The sequence below is a fragment of the Falco naumanni genome, chromosome 12 (assembly GCF_017639655.2).
Source record: "Falco naumanni isolate bFalNau1 chromosome 12, bFalNau1.pat, whole genome shotgun sequence".
Taxonomy (NCBI): domain Eukaryota; kingdom Metazoa; phylum Chordata; class Aves; order Falconiformes; family Falconidae; genus Falco; species Falco naumanni.
Genome location: NC_054065.1, coordinates 31,964,491 through 31,971,996, shown reverse-complemented (window position 1 = coordinate 31,971,996; position 7,506 = coordinate 31,964,491). Strand labels below are relative to the sequence as shown.

Genomic DNA, 7,506 nt, shown 5'->3' with positions numbered 1-7,506 from the left:
TCTTGGAGCTTCATGGAAAATGTATTTCCCAGGGTCAAGGCTCCTGTTGTAACCTCCAGGCACCGCCGCTGTAGCTTTTCTTTGGCTTCTGAAGCAGCTGCAGTGTGCCGTACTAGGGTAACAGCGCGCACCTCTCACCTCCGCTGCTCCTCCGCTCTCCCCTGGGGTTGCCTCGGGTTTCCCAGAGCAATATACATCAAACAGTGCCTTTGCTCTTTCAAACATTTGGATGTTGGGGTTTTTTTTTTTCTGGTTCAGAGATAAATCCGATATCATCAGAACACAAACACTTTTACATCATTAAAATGCCTTGGGAAATCTTGGATTTGGCTCGTGAAATGGCTTGAAGTGACCCGGTCCGCTTTGGGCAGTGTAATTTCTGTCAGCAACCACGTTAATACAGTTTGAGGGGGTTAAAGCAAACATTTAATCTTTCTCTGTTGTTTAATTGCAAACATGTTGTTTTGTTTTCTGCTGCTTCTGGGCTTATAAATCAGCTTGTGTCCCCTGGTTGTGCCTGTGGAGAGTCCCAGCCCATGTCCTCTTGTTGCAGCTGGGGTGTTTGTGGCTCTCGACCCAGCAACTCTTCAGAGGTGTCTCTTGAATGAGATTTTCTGCCCTGATGGTTTCAGTTTCCTCTTATTTTTGACCAGTTTTTCTTGTCTTTAAGATTCCCTCCTTCTCTGAAGTCCGAGGCAGCACAACCACTCCAGCAGGCTGAGCCAAGGCAAGGGATAAGGGATGGTCTCCCCAAGTCCCCTCCGTGTTCCCCCATTCCTGGAGGCGGGATGCAGGTACCTCTAACTCAAGGTTTAAACTCTTAGGTGGATGAAGGGAGAAATGACCACAAGGCTGTTTAGCTCAGGGAGAAGAACTGTGGTGAGACATAGCTGGTGAGACAGCCCCAGTTTGTCCTCTGCTCCCCTTTGAGTCGTTACAGACGGAAGGTGAGCAAAAGGTGTCCGGGAAAGTGTCCGTGGATCCACAGAGACAAAAGCAGGGCAGGAGGTGCAAGGTCAGGGCTGGCACCAGCCAGAGCAGAGTTTACCTGGACTGATATAAATGATAAGAATATGTGATTAAAAGAAAAATGAGAAGAAATTTAGAAAAAAATGATGGGTAAACAGGGCAGCAAAGGGAAAAAAATACCCCAGAGCATTCAAAACAGAGGAGTGATGGTGAGACTTGTACTGATCTGTCAGTAAGGAAGGAGAAAGGTCAAGGTACACAACAACGGAAATAGCTTGTCTTAAATAGAAGTGAATATGGACAGGAGAAGATAATCAGAGGTGTAACCTGGATGAGAAGAAAAAATTAGTCACCAATACTGGCAGTGAGGGGGCTGTCCCTACTCTGAGCCAAGAGACCTGGCACAGAGGGAGAGCAAGCTGGGAAGAGGGATCCCACTGTGTAGGAAAGCCAAGATGGAGAATCGGAGGGATTCAGGAATGTAAAATTATATTGAATGCATAAGACATGGAAATAGACAGACAAAAACTGAGGAAACATATTGTAATTAAAATATTTACTGTACGTGACAGTGTCTGGAAAGTACAGTGAGTGCTGAAATCAACAAACCATGTTAAAGCACCTTTTTCCCCCCTCTTGAACAAGAATATTTTAAATAGAAAGTCAACTGTGAAATGAAATACGTATCCTATTCAGCTGAAATCCCTCTTTATCAGCCATTTCACCTACCATGCCATGTACCTCATATACAGGATCCAAATTACTATCTGCTAAATCAAATGCAAAAACCAGTGAATCAAGTACATTGCCTAGAAAATCAATATTAAATCAAATACATTCAGAACCAGTGAATCATCTGATTTTAAGGGGTGTTTTTTTGTTCAAATATAGAACTCAATATGCAAGAATAAATGTATTTGTTTGCATATGTACATATGATAAATATTTAACATTTATCTTTCTGTTACCTCTAAAGATAACCTAAAGCAGCTAAGGATGGTCCTAAGACTGACTGATACATCTTTTCGAACACTTCAGAACTTGGAAAGGTAACAATATATTTTGAGTACCTGTACCAAGGTATTTACTTAAACAGCTTTAGCCGGCACAGTACTGTAGTCTTAAAAAACCAGAGCATTGTGATTTTTCTTCCCTCTGATCTGTATTTGTATAGTACCACGCACTAGGAAGATTACTACTTTTTATTTGCTTTCAGAGAGAATATAATGCAGAGGTTTCATCTTCAGATCAAAATTTCAGTCAGCTCTAGAGGGCAGGTTTAAAGCGTGTGTGGCACCTCCACTTCAGGTTGCATTTTGTGAGAAGCTTTTCTTGAAAGGTAAAGCACCTAAATGGTTAAATTTGAAAATAATTCTCACCCAGCTATCGGTAAAATATACAGCCCTGTCTTACAGGGCTCTGCCATCATCGGTTATCTCTGGTGGTGTATCGGACCTAGCGCTCCCTCGAGCTGTACAGGCTGCCATTTGTTGTACCCTACCCTAAATTCATACGCAGTTTTTCTTCAGCTGTTAATTTTCATCTTAAACTTGTCTAGGGAAAAGCGAAAAAGTACAAGGAACAATACTTCTGTTAATACAGAGAGAGAGAAAAAGGATTTCCAGCATTACAGAGGTTATTAAACTAAGAAGCACATGTTGCAAAGGAATTTTATATTCCTTTACTACACGTATTCAACACCTCAAAGACCTTTGTGAAACACAGTATACCTGCTATTTATCTAGCTTTTTATCCTGAGCTGTATGCTTTGCTGTCCTTGTTTGCGCACTGAGGAGTTGGGAATTTGACAGGTGGGTTCTTTTACGTCGTAGGTTCCTTTTGAAATAGTAAGTACGATACATTAATAAAATAAGACCACTGCAGAACAATTGTATGATGTATAGCAGAGCTTCTAAGTAACACTCACCTGATGATTTCATTTCTCATAGTCAATTTAAAAGGCACAGAAGAAATATTCCCAAATATTTGACAATAGAAGTATGTCCATCATCTATTTGATACCTAACTTTGATAGCAACTTTCTCCTAAGAATAAGGAATGTAATTAATCCTTTCCTGTTTATTTGATTTGTAATTTCAGTACTTCACTGAAAGACCATTTTTAACTATGTGATTTCCTTACTTAAGCTGTCATTTAAGAGAAGCATACCTTCTCTTTCCTCTGAGCTTACTAAAATATCTAATAAATCTGTCAAAGAAATGTGTATGCATCCTTTTGCATAGACTGTATCCTTCCCACCACTGACGCAGGGGATCAGTGAACTATTTGGACAGTACACATGTAATATTGAAGGACAGCATGTATTTATCAAAACAGGTTGGACCATTCAGTAGTGTAGGTTAAAATATTTTTTTAAAACTGAGTCCTTTAGGTAATTTACTGCTTTTAGAAACATTTCCTTCTTGATCCCTAATGAGCTTAGTACAAACAGAGGACAAACTCTCTTAACTTTGCCTATAATTAAAACTTTCATAGAAATCCTGGATGGAGATCGCTTTCTCCCTCTGAAACCAGCAGTGGGTCACGACTGTGGAATTTTGTTTCCCTGACGCTCCTATTTGCTTGGCTGTTTGCCTTGCTACCTGAGAGCCTAATTTAGGGTTGATGCTATTATTACTGGCCCTAGTCCATGAAAGCTGCGTCCCGCTGCCCTTGCTGGTGAGAGGTGACTTTGACAGTCTCATTGAGCGGACATTGCAGCTTTGATATTTCCAACAGGGGATAGGGGTTTGGAAAGATACTGCAAGGCATCTGTTTGCCTACAGCTCTGGAGCAAACTCCTCTGCCTAGTCAATTTTTACATAATGCTCTGAAGGCGCATTAAAGGAATTGCTAGAAGAATGTGATACATCTTAGTCAATTTAAATGGCACAGTCAAAGTAACTTCTCCCCTAGTAAAGACCAAAATAGCAGAAAAGGTTACAGGTGAAAATTAGTGCCCCAAAACAATATTCAGTTGCTGTGATATCTTTGTTGCCTTCCTATAAGATCAAAAAGCTTCTTTGCAGGAAGCATTAGGAATTTCCAGATTGGATATTGTTATCCAGCTGCCTGTGGGGCAGAATGACAGTGGTGTAGAGAGTTTAATTCTGCTTCTCCTGAGCCAGCCTTCCTGGTAAAGGGGTTCAGTCTGGACAAACAGTTACTCTGAATGTCTGTTTGTCGCTCTTTTTCCTGGCAGGCAAGACGTGTGGCCTTAGAGTACTGCAAAACTGGAGCCAGGACTGGTGGTGACAGTTTGAGTCCCTTTCCTTCAGCCTTATTTCTCCCTGAGCTATTTCAGTGCACGCCTGCTGCTCTGGGAGCTGCCTTACCTGGGAGCTGCCTTACCTGGGAAGTGCAACGCTAAACTTCCTCAAACACATCAGCAAGTGATCTGACAAAGAGATAAGTCTCAACTTGATTCCAGAAGACAGATCGCATCTCAAGGTCTTAAAGGTAAGATCACAAATAAAATTACGTGCCTAACATGCAACACGGGTACAGCCAAGACATCCAAGCTGAGAAATGTGATGGTAAGAACTCTTCCGATGTGTTTGTTTGCACATGAGATGCTACATAAATGCTGTAAAGGAGCCCCCATCCCAGCTGGCAATCCATCCTAAGCAGAAGACTCAGCAAACTGGCTCCTGACTGCCCGGGGTGACTTGCTGGCCAGTACTTAATCAAGGGTCTGGGTTCCAGTAAGAGTGAGGGGCTACAGATGCCTGGTGTGTAGCATTGCATGGGGTGTACGGGCAGCTTCCTGCTCAGTTCATGCGTCACAGACCCCTGACTCTCTCTCAGCTTTGCCTCTATTTACCTACATAGCAGACATGGTCCTGGCTTATATGTTGTGCAGGAGTCTATAGGATGCCATAAGGCAGCTGGGTTTATTAGCTGTAAGCTGTTAATGACCACAATCATTGCAACTGTGTCCTGTGTTTCTGTTCCTTGGCTCCCCTGGTCCCCCCCGCAAAAGGGGTAGTGATACTCCCTGCTCACACAGACTGGCTCGCCAGTACTGGTAAAGCTCTGGGGCAGCTGGGAACAAACACTGCAGGAACAGGAATGTGGGAAGCTCACGGTGAGCAGAGGTGGCACAGCAAACTGACCCCCCAGCTGGGAGAGGCTTGGGGAATGTGGCCACAGCTCCAGTGGGAAAGGGGCGTCTGTGTCCACGGTGAATTCATTTTTACGTTCATGGCATTCACAGCCTTGGGGGGGCTGGCTTAAGGTGGCACTTTAACTTGCAATGATTAGCTTGGCAACCTCCGTGCCCTGCTTTTGACGGGTTTTATTTTTTACGTGCTAAAATGGTCGAAGGGTGCTGATTTTATTCTAGCGAAGTCCGCATCCTTCATACGAGGAGATGTAAGACGTACGCAGAACTTGGGGGCCCAGGTCAGTAAGGGGGAGTCAGAGGTCTTGGGAATAGAGCCTATTAAACCCTGCTCTACAGGCAGTAACGTACCATTTGAAAACTGAACGGCAAGTCAGGAGGATCCTTCCTTGCTGTGGCAGGCTGCTTGTGTAAGGCTTTTACCGTCTGCTGCGGGTGCTGGAGTAAATTAAGAAAACCAGTCTTTTGGGCGGGAGGGCTGAGGCAAGGCACTTTGTTCAGCCGCAGACCAAACCCCGGGGACAGGTGTGGCTCTCCACAAAACAGATAGGATAGCGCTCTCCACTTTCCACCTCCAACGTTACCCTTCTTCTGAAACCAGGTGTAGTTTTTAAAGGAAGTCAAGTACATTTCCAGTAATAGGACGTATTCTCGTAGCTGGGAGAATATACTTGTTGTAAGAAATACTCAAATTAAAAAAGATCCCTACCTATAGACTGTAGGAAGCTCATTAGTAAAGGGAAAGAAATTCTACTGATACCCAGGATACTCAGGTTTTGATCAATTTTAACAGTATGGGAATTTTACTGCTTCTGCCATTCATTTCAGCCGTGTTTTGTGTGCCAGGCATTTGAAAGCAAGTGCCACATAATTAAAAGGTAAAAGAAAGATAATATTGAAAAAGACTGGTCAATTCCATGTCTGCTCTTCTTTCTGAGCAGAAGACTGAATATGCCATAAATTAAAATAAACTTGACTGGATACCAATGCTGCTAGTTCTAAATTAACAGATGAGAAATTTGCTACAACAGCTTCCCTTCTGATACTGCCTAATTTAAATTAATTGCCTGTCTGTGAGTCCAAATCAAAAATTAAGGATCAGACTAAGCCTGCAGTATTAACATTGCACCTAACTGTTTAATCCTGGAAATTGTTCTTCCAGAGCTCGGTTTCCAAGGACAACTGCTATGGGTTTCTGTGTGGGTTGTGTTTCCAAAGCAAACATTGCCCTCCCTCCGCTTCAGCACCTTCCCTTATGGAGACAGTGAGCTGCAGCATCATGTTTCTCTCCCCCACTGAAAACTACTTGCTCCCCCAGCAGAGCCATCCTTTTATTTTATCCCGATGGTCTCCGTGCTTTGATGGTAATGCTGTGGTTTTGCTCGCAGCTGTGCACAGCCCCAGCCCATGCAGCCCTGCTATCCAAAAGCCATCCAGAGCTTGTGGGAAGAAAAGTGCATTTTTTTAATATATAAACTTTATATATTAAATATATATTTTATATATTATATATATATATATATTTTATATATATATATATATATATATATATATATATATATATATAAAATGTTCTGGAAATTAGTTTAATTGTAGGCTATTTCCCCAGGATACAGGGAAGAAGAACGAAGGGGGAGTCACCGACTTGGCGCTTTTGGGATACTGCTCCTCCTAAGAATTTCATGCAATATTCTCAAAAGACACGTAGTGAGGTTACCCAGAGCATGAATCAGGCATTTCATTCTTTGGGAAAAAAATTTGGTCAAATCCCTCTTCTTGCATCACAAACCTGGCTGTACTATTTTTTTGCTCCAACACCTGCAAAATACTCACATCTACCCACGTTCCACCAGACAGTCCAGCTGGACAGTTCCTTTCTTTTCCGACTTCTCTTGCACTGCAGTTTCCTTCCACCTCTGAGTATAGGTGCCAGCGGCTGGTGCAGTGCAGGTAACAGCCCTGCAAGGTCTCATGAAGATGTTAGCTGATGTTTTGCTTTTTCTTGTACATTACAGGGCCAGAAATTCCATTATTTCTGACTTCTTTCTGCCATCTTTGTCCTCCCACCATTCCTTTTATTCCAAGATCTGTACCTACATTTTACGCATGTTCAGGTATTAATGTTCTGGGTGCTCACAAGGCTGATTCACCTGATTCACAAAACACTCCCTGAACTAACTTGGGAAAAAAACCTCAAACATTATTTCCATGAGAGTCATTGCTTGTATGTGCAAAAGGTACATAAACTCTTCTCTACCTCACCCAGCTGGTTTAAAATCTCTCTGCATCAAACTCAGCCACACGTGTGCTACACAGAAGAGAGCTTGATCTGTAGAAATGCATTTTACAGCTTTCTCCAACAGCTTGTGATGATTTATTCTGAAGCTGGGTTTCAAAATGAGGATTTCCTGGGG

At 42.6% G+C, this 7,506-nt stretch overlaps 1 long non-coding RNA gene across 1 annotated transcript; it reads left to right on the top strand.

Annotated features, from left to right (window-relative positions):
• The first annotated feature begins 684 nt into the window (after positions 1-684).
• On the top strand, positions 685-4,422 carry LOC121096408. The gene is made up of 3 exons (XR_005830491.1): positions 685-794; positions 1,946-2,018; positions 4,172-4,422. It is a non-coding gene; the product is annotated as an uncharacterized LOC121096408 (long non-coding RNA).
• Positions 4,423-7,506: the final 3,084 nt, after the last annotated feature.